Below are 15,241 nucleotides of genomic sequence, written 5' to 3' on the forward strand. Positions count from 1 at the left end.
TACTAATTGCATTGTGTGGAATAAAACTAAATATAAACATATAATATCGTGATTATGAAAACTCCTTAAATCTAGGTTTCATTTTTTTCCTATTTTATTATTTAGATAATTAGCCAGGCAAATAACCCAAGAAAAAAAAAATGAAAGCAATATCAGATAATGGAAAGTACCACAAAAAACGAAAGGCTCCTCGTCTCCCTTAGCTTGTTTCTTCTTCTTTTAACTTTCAGAATCAGCTAAAAATAAAGCTGAAAATTATAGATGGAAACTAAGATAAGAACTCCTCTTAAATAAATAAATAAATAAATAATGCAAGAGAGAGAGGAAGAATAAAAAAGAAATACTTCAATTCTTTGGCTATAAAAAGGAAATGATGATGAAACATTTGGCTCCCATTACAAAGACATTCACATCTATCTGCACTGAATTGATGGGTCACTGTCCATAAATATCGTCGACTGCCCTTTTATATCATTCCTTACATAAAATAAATAAATAAATAATTATATTCTCTTACTACTTTTTTTAAATATATTTTTCCTCTCTAGTTATGCTTCATTTGAAAGAAAAGAATTTAAAGAATGCCAAATGTTCCCATTCAGTAATCGCTGGATGCAGGCCCTTTATGATTATGAGATTCTTCACTTTCCTTTTTCTTTTTTATATTACTCCATTAAAAAACAACTGCTGAGTAAATTGCATTTTTGAGGACGTATTTGTTCCAGCTATTAAACAACTTATAATATATTCCAAAGCAAGACAATCCAACCAAGAAATATTAAATTGTGCGATATCTTATCTTATAAAAGATTAAATTGTTAGACAATGTGCATTTTACTATATTTAGTTATGTTTTCAATTCGCATCTCTTAACGTGCATGTCAAATTCCTTTTATATATTAACCATGTGAATTTATCTTCGATAATAGGTGATAGTAAAATTTAAGCGTAAGACTTTCGATTTTGCTCAGTTGAGGAATATAATGGAGGTATACCCAGTGGCGAAGCCACATGGTCATAAGGGTGGTCAGTTGTCGAAAATTATACTATATACATAGGGAAGAAGTATATAACACATATTGAACACCATTTATCGGGAGAAAATTCACTGCTTTTAAATTTGAACACCCTTGATCGTCACTAGGTATACCCTCGACCAATGTATCAGCTAGGATATTTGTGGTAGGGGGATAGAACTCGAAAGCGTGGCCAAGGTTTGTGTCCTTCCAAATGGTTGAGGTCGACTCGGTGATCAGAGGCTTGTGTGGAGGACACATTGCAATTATGGGCTTATACACTGATATTTTTCAATTATTTTAGGCTCAAGCAGAATATCTGAAAATACCTCTAAACTTGGTTCAGAGTATTAGTTCCCTCCTCAAACTACATCTAATCTTAATCATCCTAAACTTGGGTGTCCGAGCTAAGTTTAGGGAGGCTTTTAAGTAATATAGAATCGTATGATCGTCTCAAATTAAAAGTAAATATGAGAGGATATCCTTGTTTATTTTTCCTAATTTTCCTTTGTGTGTAAATTGCTAGGAAAAGACTGTAAAAAAACAAACAAGCTGTGATTGATGAGTTGATGAGTCATGAGCAGCTGATTTCACGTTAAGGGTCTGTCAAGGGGATATAAAAGCCAGCAAAGCAAATTTTTGAGTTGCCGACTAACAACTCCCTATCTCTTGATTCTCTTTACCACCCAATACAAGTAAAGAAGTAAAGAAGTAAAGAAGAAAGCGACTCCTTATAATGAGACAAGCAGGGCAAAACTATGTGTGCTCAAAATTAATCAATTAATATTTTCGTCAAAAAATTATATTGTATATATAATAAAATATTATTTATTATATTAATAGGAAATAAATTTTAAACACCTTTGTAAAAGATATTTAAAATTTAAATATTCTTATTGAATTTTTTGACTTCACCATCATATATTGTGAAAAATAAAAGACATATAAATGCAATTCTGGGGTAAAATATAGTGCAATATGATGAAGGGTTTAAACTTTAATCCAACTTAGATATTAGTATACCGACCTGACTATGTTACCTTTATTTTCCAGCCACACAGCTAATTTTTATTTTCCTATATTAGCAGACCGACCTGACTAGTGCTACTTTCTTACTTGACGTGACTTATCCTACGAAGTGGAACGAGAAAAGTTAATGTGATTGAAATTCAATCGTCCTCTTGTCTATTCTTAGTTTTTCAAGGAAGAGAAATTTTCTTATTCGCCGAACTATTCAATTCTGGAATCGGACCTGCTATTAACATGGATATGCAAGATATAACTACAGTTGAAGATGCTTTTTTAGCTTTAGAACCGTATATTCGGATAATAAATTCATCATAGGTTTCTGCACAAGATTAACACAATTTACTAAGGGGTTATTTGGCATGGTGTATAAGGAAAACTAATCATGATATATAATTTTGTATAACTTTATTTAATGTTTGATTTGAATTTCGAATTATATATAATTAATTCTTGTATAACTTAATATATCAATTGATGTATAATCTTATACTACCATGGAATAACTAATACATCTGTAACTTATATATGGATAAAAAACAAAAAGAATAAAATTATCCTTGTCTTTTTGCTACAAACAAATGAAGGACAAGTATCCAATGGTATAATTGTAAGCTCATTCCTTTTTAGTTTAAAAAAATAAATAGATATTTGAATGATATGTTGTATGTCTAATTTTAGTGCAATAAATTAAACACCCACCAAGAAATAATTTGTGTACTACTAATTCATACATAATTAATCTCTGCATTAAAATTCATGTATAATATAGTAGCTTTTCATATCTTTATGACTATTATATTTGTGTGACGACCCAATAGGTCGTTTTAAGTACTAGCCTTAATTCCAGTGTTCTGAGATTTGTCATAACTTCACTTGATATTTCTTGATTTGTGTGCGTGCTCTGTGTCACTTTTCGGAAAGTTTTTACGTCAAATTTTGAAGAAAATGTGATTTTTGACCTAAAATGAGATTTGAGTTGACCACGATCAACATTATTGGCAAACAATCTCGGATCGGTATTTTGACAATTTTGGTAGGTTTGTACGACCGTTATTTTTGAACTTGTACGCGCGTTTGGTTAGGGTCCGGGGTGACCCAAGTGCATTCCGGCGCGTTATGTAAAAAATTATGAACGTGAGTTTTAAAGTTGAAATTCTTGAGTTTGATGACCGATTCGTATTATTTGATGTTATTTTGATGACTTGAGGTAGCAAGCAAATTTGTAGGATGTTATTACACTTGTGTGCATGATCGATTTGGAGCCCGAGGGGCTCGGGTGAGTTTCGAATGTGTATAGGATGAGTTTTGGATAGTTTGAAGATTATTGGTGCAAGCCTGCAGATCTTGCATTTGCGAGGTCTGGCTCGCATTTGCAAGCCTCGCTTTTGAGATCAATAGATCGCATTTGCGAATATGGGTTGGGGTTGGGTCTTCGCATTTGCGAAGAAGGGGATCGCATTTGCGGACAATGGGTGGTCGCATTTGTGACCTTGGAGTCGCTTTTGCGACATGGAAATGGCGGCTGGCGGCTTCACATCAAGGTCGCAAATGCGACATGGAAATGTGGGCTAGCAGCTTTGCAAATACGAAGCTTATCTTGCATTTGCGATGAAGAAACTCTTTGCATTTGCGAGACTTTTGTCGCATTTGCGACTTTACTGAGCTTGATTCACTGATCGCATTTGTGATTCGTGTCTCGTAATTGCAGATATCGCATTTGCATACAAGACTCGGCAAAGTGACATCTGCAGCTGGGTAAAAGAGGGAAAAGTCGGAATTTAGCTCATTTCACTATATTTTTTAACCCTAAATACTCTATGGGCGATTTTTGAGAACTTTTTCTTCCAAATTCATTGGTAAGCAACTCTAATTCATTTTTCATCAATTATCCATTACTTTTCATGAGCTTTTAAAATCAAATTGAGGAATTTCACAGTAGAAATTAGGGGTTTTGGGTAGAATTTAAGGATTTTATAAAAATTGAGATTTAGGCCTCAAATTGAGGTCGGATTTTGAAATAAACCAGATAACCGGACAATGAGGGGAATGGATAATTGGGTTTTGGTTCAGATCTCAAATTTTGACCAAAAGAATCCGGAGTTGACTTTTGTTGACTTTTTCAATTTCGTCAAAGATTGAACCTTTAACATTCATGGGTAGTTTCTAAAGCTTATTTTGAACTGTTTGTTGGTCTATTTGCTACGTGAATTGTATGCGGGGACAGCGTATATGCAATGTGACGAGTGTATATGCGATGTCATGGGTTATAACAAGCAGTTGAGTTATTTACATTTATGTCATTATTTATAACATGTTATGTCTCTTTAATTGCCTTGATTGCTACATGTAACTTAATTTTTATCCATACCTTACTTGTTATATGTTACTAAATTGCTACTTGTTTCGATTTATTTATTCCTCACTCAATACCTGCTTATCTTTATACGTTCCTACTTGTATTAGTTGTATATCTTTATTGTCTCATGTCTTTACTTTCCTTTATTATCTTTACGCTACTCATTCCACTTTAATATGTTATTCCGATTATGTCAGCTATTTAGCTATTCTGAATTGTCAAGATTTGTGATTACGAGGTATTGCTTATTCTCCATTTGTATTGGTAGTTCCTTGATGTCCCATACGTTTCATTCTCCGTTTGTATTGAGATTATGTTATTAGTTGTGTTGCGTGATTTGTGTTAATGAGTTAATATTGAAAATGGGTTGTGCGCCATAACAGTAAAGAAATGAATTGATATTGGGATCAGGTTTCACGCGGCAATAAATATTGTAAAATGATAATGGGATTGGGTTATACACCGCAATAGGTATTGTAATAAATGTTAAGATCTGATTGCGAGCCGCAACAAAGTATGATGCGTTGTAGATGTTTGTAGTTATATAGTTTTATATCGGTACTGTGATATGATATTTGAGATGATGTTATTCTGCGCCCCTCTGGAAGTTGACCTTCGGGTTCGCTTTTATGAGTTTACTGGTTTATTTATATTTTTGTCTTATGTTACTATTATTCGTACATGTTTATAGTGAGTGTCTTGTCATAGCCTCATCACTACTTCGTCGAGGTTAGATTCGACACTTACAGAGTATATGTGATCGGTTGTATTCATACTGTACTTCTATACTTCTTGTGCAGATCCCGATGTTGGTCCCAACTATGCGTAGAGGAGTTCACTCGGATTGACTTGCCAGGAAACTTGAGGTAGAGCTGCTTGGCATTCGCAGTCCCTGAAGTCCTCTTCTATCTTGTTTTATTGTTATTCTAGTTTCAAACAGTTGTATTTCACTTCAGACTATGTTTGTAGTATTTTAAACGCTCATGTATTCGTGACACCAGATTCTGAGATTGGTATAGATCGTGCTATTTATGAATTTATCATACGTATTTTAGTTTTTACCAATCATTAATTATTATGACTATTCTATTTTAAATTGTTAAAATTAATTAATTAATTAATTAATTAACTAACACTGGTTTGCCCGGTAAGTGGATGTTAGACGTCATCACAACTCCACGATTAGAATTTCGGGCCTTGACAATTTGTATTATTGTCCACTTTACTCCTAGGCTTGACACGATTTTAAATGTGTTGTGAAGATTTAAGGATTAATGTTTTTTTCTACAAACAATATTTTTCTTATTGTTTATCGATGTGAGATTTGCCTGAGAAGTTACTTATATTCTTTTAGAAACTCATCATCCTCATTAAGATCGGAGCTCACCATCTCTTCAGTATTTTACATAATTACATAATTCTAGATGGGCATAGTTATTTGATCAGTGCCTATGAAAAATAAGAGTTACAGTCACATCTTTGTATAACAATATTCTTATATAATAGCCGTTTATTATTAAAGTCAAGTTTTTCTCGGGACTAATATTTTATGTTATATTATAATAAATATCCTCTATAATAACGTTCACTATAGTATTCAAAAAATATTGAGACAAACTACTATAGAGAGGATTGAATGTATCAACTTAGTCAAGGTGAGCATAAACATAGAGATTTAGACCGCATTTGAGGGTTCCTTTTTCATTCAAATTCAACTATGGGAGCTGATTTCAGACCGAAGCCGTAATACTTCAAGTCAAACATCATCTATTAATTTAATACTAATTCAAATAGAATATGTTGGTTTATTTAAAAGGTTTATGTCACTTTCGTTTGTACTTGTCTTGGCTTTAGTACTTCAGGTATCAGGTTACATCTTTTCCCAAGTTGTGATCGTAAATTCGTAACCAAGAGATACTTTTTTTTAGCTATATTATGTCTTTTTGGTGTACTCTGTGTTTGTATATATTTCTTCATTTCTAAATTACCATAAAGTTAAGCTAGAACTTACATTGGAAAAGAATCATATATATGTGGATGGACAAAGAAAGGCAGGTTAATATCCACAATATTAAACAGAGAATATTCTAATTCTTGTATCAATGCTAGTGCACAATTAATCTACACCGCCAACTAATTTCGTGGGGCGGATAGAATCGCTGCATCTCTATTTCATAGGTCTCAATTTCAAATTATGAGAATGAAAAAATTATGATAGAGAGCATTTTCCTCTTACATAGGCCCTTTACGGATGTAGTGTTAATTTTTATTATGATTTATTTGAACTTAGCAGTTTTGGTTCAGATTCTGTATATATAGTAAAAAATCAAAACATAATAAATTTTGAACCTAGTAAATTAATGGGTTGTGATAGAATCCCGAACTTGAACACACAAAGTTCGAATTGTAGATTTGCCCCTACATGTATCTTGATTAAACGAGTATGTTGCCTCCAGGTACCAGATGGTTAAACCAAAAATACACAAATTACATAATTAAGAGGGTTGTAAATTAACGACATTAAGATAGTGTGGCAGATTAATTTCATGGCTTCATCTCAACACTACAATAATTTCTTGTCATTCAATTAGTACCCACCCCTCCTCCTAAATAAAAATATTATTTATAATACTTTCTTTTTCATGTTATAAATAGATTTTTTTTCATTTCAACAAATAAGTATATTTTTTTCATGATATAAAAAAATATTTTTTCATTTTAACAAAAAAAAATACTTTCTTTTTATGTAGAAAAAGTATTTTTTTCTCATTTCAACCAAAAATGTATTTTCTTTTTATGATGTAAAAAAATATTTTTTTTATTTCAATAAAATGAGTATTTTCTTTTCATGGTGTAAAAAAAGTATTTTCTTTTATTTCAATAAAATGAGTACTTTATTTTTCATGTTGTAGAAAGAGTACTTTCTTTTTCAACTAAAAAAAGAGTTTCTTTTTAGTGATGGAGCACAAATTTCAACGTTATTTTTGTGTAAAAGAGTAAAATTTTTTTTTTTTGGGGGGGGGGGGGAGGAGGGAGGGGGCGGTGAGGAGAGTAGCATAAAAAATATTTTCTTAAAAAAAGTATTTTCTACTCTCTAACCAAACACTAATAGAAAATATTTTCCATTCACCAACCAACAAGGAAAAATAAGTGATAAAACCACTCATTTTCCATGATAACATCTTTTAGGAAAACATTTTCCTCCGTATCAAACACACCCTATATCCAAATGATTCAACAATACGAAATTAAGTCGATAACTAACCCTTAAATGTTTTTTTCAAACAAATTAAACTGATACTTTTAACTTAGTCTTTCATCCTTTGTCTTATTTGACACTTTTAAATCTTGATGAGAGGGATAACTAGTGAATTTCAATTTCTATTAAGTGATGTTCAGATCAACTATTGCGCGTTATTTGACTATTCTATCGAATATATGTTACCTCTCACCAGCATAGGTATCGAGTGGATCTACCTAATTTTGATATTTAAAGGGTGTTTGGCTAAGCTTATAAACTAGTCAAACTGGCTTATAAGCATTTTTTGGCTTATCTACGCGTTTGGTAAAATTAAAAGTGTTTATAAGCCAAAAATAAGTCAAAGCCATAAGTTGGTCTCCCCCAACTTATCAAATTTCAGCCTATAAGGACATTAAGTTTGACCAAAATATTTACTATTCTATCCCTAAAATACTTCTTTTTAAAACAAAACTTTTCGTATACCCAGTTCGTAAGCTGCATATTATTAATTTCAGCACTTTTATCCAAACATGTAACTGCTTATTTTTTAAATCAACTTAAGCATTTAAAAGTGTTTTTCAACACCTAATACTTATTAACTACTGTAGATCAGCTAAGCCAAACGGGCTCTTAGTATTCATCCACCGTTAGTGACTTCCACATCTTCTCTCATGTGTATACTAAACAATAAATAGATTTATGTTTCCATGGTATTAAACTTAATGATATCGATGCACTAGTAAAACCTACTTTAAGCGTCTTATAATATAAGCAATTCCAAAAGTAGGGGTGTACATGGACCGAGTTGGTTCGGTTTTTATTAAAATCAAATCAAACCAATTATATCGGTTTGAATTGGTTCGGTTTTGTCGGATTTTTCGGGTTTTCGGGTTTTTTTTGTTACATGAATATTATTTCAATATTACTTTGTTAAAATTATAGATAAAGTTTTGATAAGTGAATATATGTTTAGTAAATATGGAAAAAAATTGACAAACATATGATCTATTAAAATATTTTAATGGGAGAATTTTTTTAGTAATACGTGGTAGTTATTTTTTTAGTCGTCTAACAATAATTTTTCGTTAATTTACGCTTTCAAGGTTAATACATGAGAGGATCCCAAATATTTCTACGTTTTCTAAAGAAAATTCACTATAGTCTTAAAAATATAAATAAAATTTATATATTTATATGTCGGTTTGGTTGAGATTTTTTTACTCAATACCAAATCAAGTCAAACCAAACCTAGTCGATTTTTTTAATCGGTTTGATTTGGCTTTTCGATTTGGTACGATTTTCCAGTTCGGTTTGAACACCCCTATCCAAAAGTATAAAAGTACCTATATAATGATGGATTGGGGTTTTATCCTTTTCTTTACTTGATCTCTTTCTTTCGTTGTATAGCAATTATGTATAACAACTAATTATTAATTATCTACAATATATTAGTGTTAATTACTTGTGGCTTTCCAACCTACAAATCACGACCAGAACAGTACCTTTCTTCATTCTACAGAAAGTAGATAATCCCTAAATATGAAGCTGGAAAAAAAGACAAACGTGCACTTTGAGAAGTTACATTGTTTTACTTAGGAGTATTTCTTTTTGTGGACGGTGGATTTATTCTGATTGTCTGTTTAGATATACAGTTTTAAAACTCATAAAAATCGTATTTAACTCAACTAGTTACTTTTACTTCCTTTTTCTACGCTTTTGTTGGAGAGTTGGAAAGACTAACTTGGTCGATACTTTTTTTTTTTTCGAGTAAATTTTATAGCTGGTCATTCAGCTTTGTGTTCATTATTCAAAAGTTAATTTTTTTTTGTATTACGTAAAAATTATTTAACTTTGTGTTCATCACTTAAAAGTCATTTTTCTTTCTTTTGTTACACAAAACTTATTTTACTTGGCTATAATTATCACAAAAGTCATCTTGGCCAAATTTTATAATGCTTTTACTCGAAATGTCTATTATGCCCTTGACATTATATAAATCCTCTCATTTATTATATAATATTTTTTTACCTAGGTATTTTATCTATAATTAAAATAACTTAATATTATTTTATTTATTATTTTTATAATATATTTGTGCATTTAATTTTTCTTTAACGTTAATTTTCAAGATATATTGATAGCATTATTAAATTTGTCAGTAACATTACTGTGAATAAATCTCAAGTCAAAGTTATTGTCTAATTAAATACTTTTAATAAAAATTATAAAATCAAAGCTCACAGATTTATCAACCAAGTCATATTCATTAATCCAATCAATAAAATACCAACATTTAGCACAGTGACACATCAAATTAACACTGTAAAAAAAAAACAATATTAATAGATATAGTTTTTTTAAAAATTAATATTAAACACAAATATTTTTGAATTTTTAAAAAATTGACTATAAAAAACTATCATTTGTTAAACAAATATGTTTTTATTGTTTCAAATAAATTGTTTTTGTAATTTTTATATTTTACAATATCTTCATATTTGAATATAATTAAACAAATTCAGTGCCATGAAAAAAATTAAATATACGAATATATTATAACTATAATAAATAAAGTAATATAAATTTATTTAATTATAAATAAAATACCTATGTGAAAATATATTATATAATATATAATACAGAATGTATTATATAAATAAGAGGATTTACAATATCAAATGCATAATTGACTTTTCAGGTGAAAGTTTTATAAGATATTATCAAAGTGACTATTGTGATAATTAGAGCATAGTAAAATAATTTTTGTGTAACAAAAGAAAGAAAAGTAACTTTTAGGTAATGAACACAAAGTTGAACGGTTTTTGCGTAACAAATAAAAGAAAATAACATTCGGGTAATAAATCCAAAGTTAAATGACTATACATAAAATTTACTCTCTTTTTTCACACGTTTACAAAACGGAACAACCAATGGTTTAAATTAAAAGCCTATAGAATGTCGAACTTGTTACAGTACGTTTGGAAATTGTGACATTAGTCAGAATATCCTCTACATTGTCAGGTTTCGTATTAAATTGCTATCTGTATATTCTTTATTCTGTGTATTAAGCACGATAACCATATAAAGATGAATTAATTTGCCAAACGTTGTAAATTGCAACTATATGAAGAAAAACTAAAGAAACCAAATACAAAATTGGCTGAACAAGCTTTGAGTACTGCATTGGTTTTCTTAAAGGAGAAAGATGAAAAGTGTGGCTTGTATCGAAGAATCAAATGGACATGGACGAGGTAGAAGAAAATCCAAATAATGAAGTCGAGTTTGAGTTTGTGAGGTTGTTACATAATTGTAAAAGAGAAAATCTCACTTTATACCTATTAATTCCAAATTATTTACCCTTTAATGCCCAGACTCAAATTATTTACTACTCCTACCCATACTTCCCAAACTATTTACCCGCTAGTTTCACTTCCTATATATTTGCAAAACCCCCAAATGGACGAGGTGGTGGAGAAAGTAGAAAAAGTAATATTTCTTTTTGAAGAAACATACAAACAGACACAACAACACATCAATTCCATTCAGAAATATGGCAAATCGACAAGATTAATTTCAGAAGAGAAAAGTTCACTCCTAAGATTGAATATCCACCATTGTTGGGCTTGAAGCTCAATTTTATTTTTGACGATTTCTTGTTTGATTCAAAGTGGTGCTGTTAAATATTGCTTATAGTACCTTCTGGAAGTTCATACTGAAATTTGATAGCATTTAGACCTGATTTGAGGTGATTGAGATCGAAATTTTCAGTTGAAAATCGAAGAAGAACACAACTACAGTATACCGCTAAGGTATACAATATGTTGTAGGAGTATATAGCTATACTGTAACAATACACTATTATAGTTTACAAAATAGTATACCGCGACAGTATACTAATATACTATAGGAGTATATAGTTATACTGCAACAATATACTATTATAGTATACAATATATTGTTATAGTATATTGTAATAATATGCAAGATACTGTAACAATATGCTGTAATAGTATACAATATACTATAATAGTATACTTATTACCCATAAATTCACTTGCCTTTTCCCTTTTAATTTGTTTTAAGATTTTACCAAGCGTGAGGGGCAAATTGAAAATGCAAAAAATAAATAAAAATTATAGTATGCTATATGATGTAACGATATACTCTTACAATTAAATCCTTTTAGAATTTTTAATTTTTTTATTGACAACTGATACTATTTTAGTTCAATAATTGAATTAATTTTTTTTAACTCAATGCGTACAATTGTATACTCTGTTGGTATAGCTATATACTATACTAGTATCATATGTTAGTTAATATTTTTTGGTTTTATTAACTACATTTAATTGGTACACAATTTGATTTTTCTTTAGTAATAATATAAAAAAAAATAAAAATAGTGAAAACAGTAAATGAAATAAGATTATGAAGAGAAAAAGAATATAAAAAAAGAAGTTAAATGAAATTAGAAAAGGAAAAAAGAAAAAAATAAGAAGAAAACGAGAAAAAAAGAAAAGGAGAAAAGAAAAAAAAGAAAAAAGAAAAGAAAATAAGCATAGAAATAAAAAAGAATTGGAGAATAAAGAAAAAATTTCCCACAAAACCTACTATGGGTAGGAAATGTAATTAATTTATGGGTAGGAAAACAAATGGGTAAACAAGGGTAAATAGTTTTATTTTTGTGGGTAACTGTGTCAAAACCCCATTATAAAAATAACGAGTTCATTACTTAAATTGTCACTCAACTAATCGAAATTATTTAGTAAAGTCATCTTTCTTTCGTTTATAACAAAAAAGTCACTTAACTATGCCTATAGCAATTAGAAGACTACTCAACCTAATTTCTAAAACTTTTAACTGTCAAATACCTATTTTACCCTCTAAATTATTAATTTTAATCTTTTTTTTTAAAAAAAAAAATATTATGATTTTTTTTCTCTTTTTAATCTACATTGTGGACTTACCTATAGAACAAATAAATTTATTTATGAAATAAAAAATAAAAGTTAGTTTTCTGGCATATATAATGTTAAAATAATAATATAATTTAGCATAATTATTAATATATATATATATACCTTTATTTTAAATAATTATTTTTTATATTACTTGCATAGAATAAATATTATAAAACATTTATTTTTTTTCATTCTCAATTGTGTAAATAATTTTTTTGAGTTTTTGTTGTTAATATCAAAATTATTATTACGAACAAATTATTCTAATTAATTTTTATTATCATGATCAATATTTTATTATTCCAACATTATATATGCTTAATACAATTTTTTTAATTTATAAATAAAATTTATATATTCTATAGGTAAGTCAATAATATAAATTGAAAAGAGAAAAAAAAATATTAAAAAGTTAAAGAAAAATAAAAAGAAAACAAAAGTTGATAATTTAAAGGGTAACATAGGTATTTGGCAATCAAAAATTTGAAAAATCTAGTTGAGTGACCTTCTGAATGCTATAAGAATAGTTAAATGACTTTGATGTTAGAAACGAAAGGAAAATGACTTTAGTATGTAATTTCGGATAGTTAAATGATCATTTGAGTAATGGACTCTATAAATAACATTATGTTTAAACCTTTAAATTAGATGGTCATATAATTCATCTTTAATTTCTTCTTATTTCTTTTTTGGGGGTGGGTCTCTGCTAGTACTAAAGTCAACGAGGTAAGTAAGAATTATTGCAATATCATACCAAAAAGTTTGTTCTTTTGCTTTTTCCCCCCTCACTTTTTCCCGAATAATATCTGGATAATAGACAACTTAATTCTTACTGAAAGACATCGAGCTTCCTGGAAGCTCGAGCTCAGGAACATACATACGTCATCTCTATCACATTATCCAAAAATAAGATTTTGTGTTGATTGAAATTGTAAAATAAATAAATAGTATATGAAAAGAATCAAATTAATGCACAATTATTCATTTTACTTTTAATATTTTATTTATGGACATAAAGTGAAATATACTTGCCTTGTGAATAATTAAACTTTGAGGTGAAGGAAAAGTCCTCAAGAATCAATCTGAATAGGCAATTTCTCGAATCCACCAACCTATTCACAGAGAGACATAGAATAAACATGAATTAATACAAAGTGTCAAGAATATAATCAAGAATCTAAGGATAATATCGAAGATATTAAAGCCAAATGCGCGTAAAACTTGAAATAAAGAGGACTGTATTTATTTATTTAATTCTTAGGGAAACTCGCAGTCGCTATCTTTTGGGTGTGCACTGGGTAACTTGCTCACTGTGCAATAGCTCATGTACAAATCATATAAAAATATGTAAACCGCATTAGGCAAGTCCGATACGATGAGCTCTAACTAAGAGACTGCTAGTGAGAGGAATCGATATGAGGTCTCGCATGTATCACTCACCCAACCAACTCAGCCAAATCTTGCGCAAAGATGACTGTGCTTTACTTGAAAAAATATATACTTTTTCCTTGGTTCTTACTCTGATGTGACCAAAAGGCAGAATCACTTAAGCTCAAAGTGTTGTGAAGTTGGAAGTGAGAAAGGAAGATATTGCAAAGAGTTCAAAGATACTAAATTGATGTCAATCTTTAAATTGCAACTACTCTTTTTCCCTTTTATATTTTTGGTTAAAGATCATGAGTAGTTGACAAGTCTTGGTCATTCTAACTGGCTTTAGGAAATTTCCAGGAAATTGCTGAGATGACCATGACCCCATTAAAAGTGGAATTGAAGGACATTCCAATTTCTTTTTTTCAGAAAAGAATTATTGTAATTGATTATGCAAAACCAATGTGCTGCTAAGAAAGATTGATAGAACAGATTTGTTGGTTTAATTCTGTGAATTATAAGATGTATTTGTTTTGGATTAATGGTTTTTTGTTCTTTTCTGTCTTATGTTTGAGCTATTAATTTCTGTCTTCAGTTTCTGTAAGGAAGAGTTATGATCTTGAAACATGGACTTTTCTTTTTTTGTGCGTGTGTGAGAGTGAGTCAGTAACTGTTTGGCTGTTTTTTTCTTAGCACGCGTTTGGACAAAAAAATTGTATTGAAAAAATTGGAGTTAAGTTGAGAATGGTATTTGGATTTAAAATTATGTTTGGACATGCATTTTATTTGAAAAATATTACAGTTTTCTGAGTTAAAAAAAAAGTTTTTTTGGAAATTTTGAAAAAGTGTTTTTTTTGAAAAATTCATTTTCGAAAAATCTCTAAATACTTGCAAATTTTCATGCACAAACACATTTTTTGAATTAAAAAAGAAGAAAAAAATAATGGACAAATGGGTTTTTATAGCCCGTTTGCCAAGCTTCTCCAAATCTAAAAATGCTTTTTTTTTCAAAGTTGAAGTGTTTGTCCAGACTTTTAGAAGAAAAAAAGCGCTTTCGAGCATAAGCATAAGCAGTTTTGGAGAAGCAGAAAAAATTAGCTTCTCTCCAAAAGCACTTTTTTGAAAAACATTTTTGAGAAAAATACACTTAGAAGCAGTTTTTAAAAGTTTGGCCAAACATTAATTGTTGTTCAGAAGTGTTTTTCAAATTAATTAGCCAAACATAAACTGATTCTCGCCAAAAGTACTTTTGAGAAAAGCGCTTTTAAGA

The 15,241-nt window shown here is 29.6% G+C and overlaps 1 protein-coding gene across 3 annotated transcripts in view; it reads right to left on the reverse strand.

Moving 5' to 3' along the window:
• Window positions 1–14,209, reverse strand: part of LOC104210132 (calcium-transporting ATPase 10, plasma membrane-type) — a 34,285-nt gene extending 20,076 nt beyond the window's left edge. Inside the window, exons 1-3 of one of the 3 annotated variants that reach the window (XM_009758947.2) lie at window positions 14,044–14,209; window positions 13,636–13,715; window positions 171–248 (exon numbers count right to left, since the gene is read on the reverse strand). The gene's annotated coding sequence lies outside the window, so the exon portion shown is untranslated. Of the gene's footprint in view, window positions 1–170; window positions 249–344; window positions 441–13,635; window positions 13,716–14,043 lie in introns of those variants that run through there. The other 2 variants (XM_009758946.2, XM_009758948.2) reach the window with 2 other exon arrangements.
• Between the last annotated feature and the right edge of the window lie 1,032 nt (window positions 14,210–15,241).

Source organism: Nicotiana sylvestris, chromosome 11 (genome assembly GCF_000393655.2).
Source record: "Nicotiana sylvestris chromosome 11, ASM39365v2, whole genome shotgun sequence".
Taxonomy (NCBI): Eukaryota; Viridiplantae; Streptophyta; class Magnoliopsida; order Solanales; family Solanaceae; genus Nicotiana; species Nicotiana sylvestris.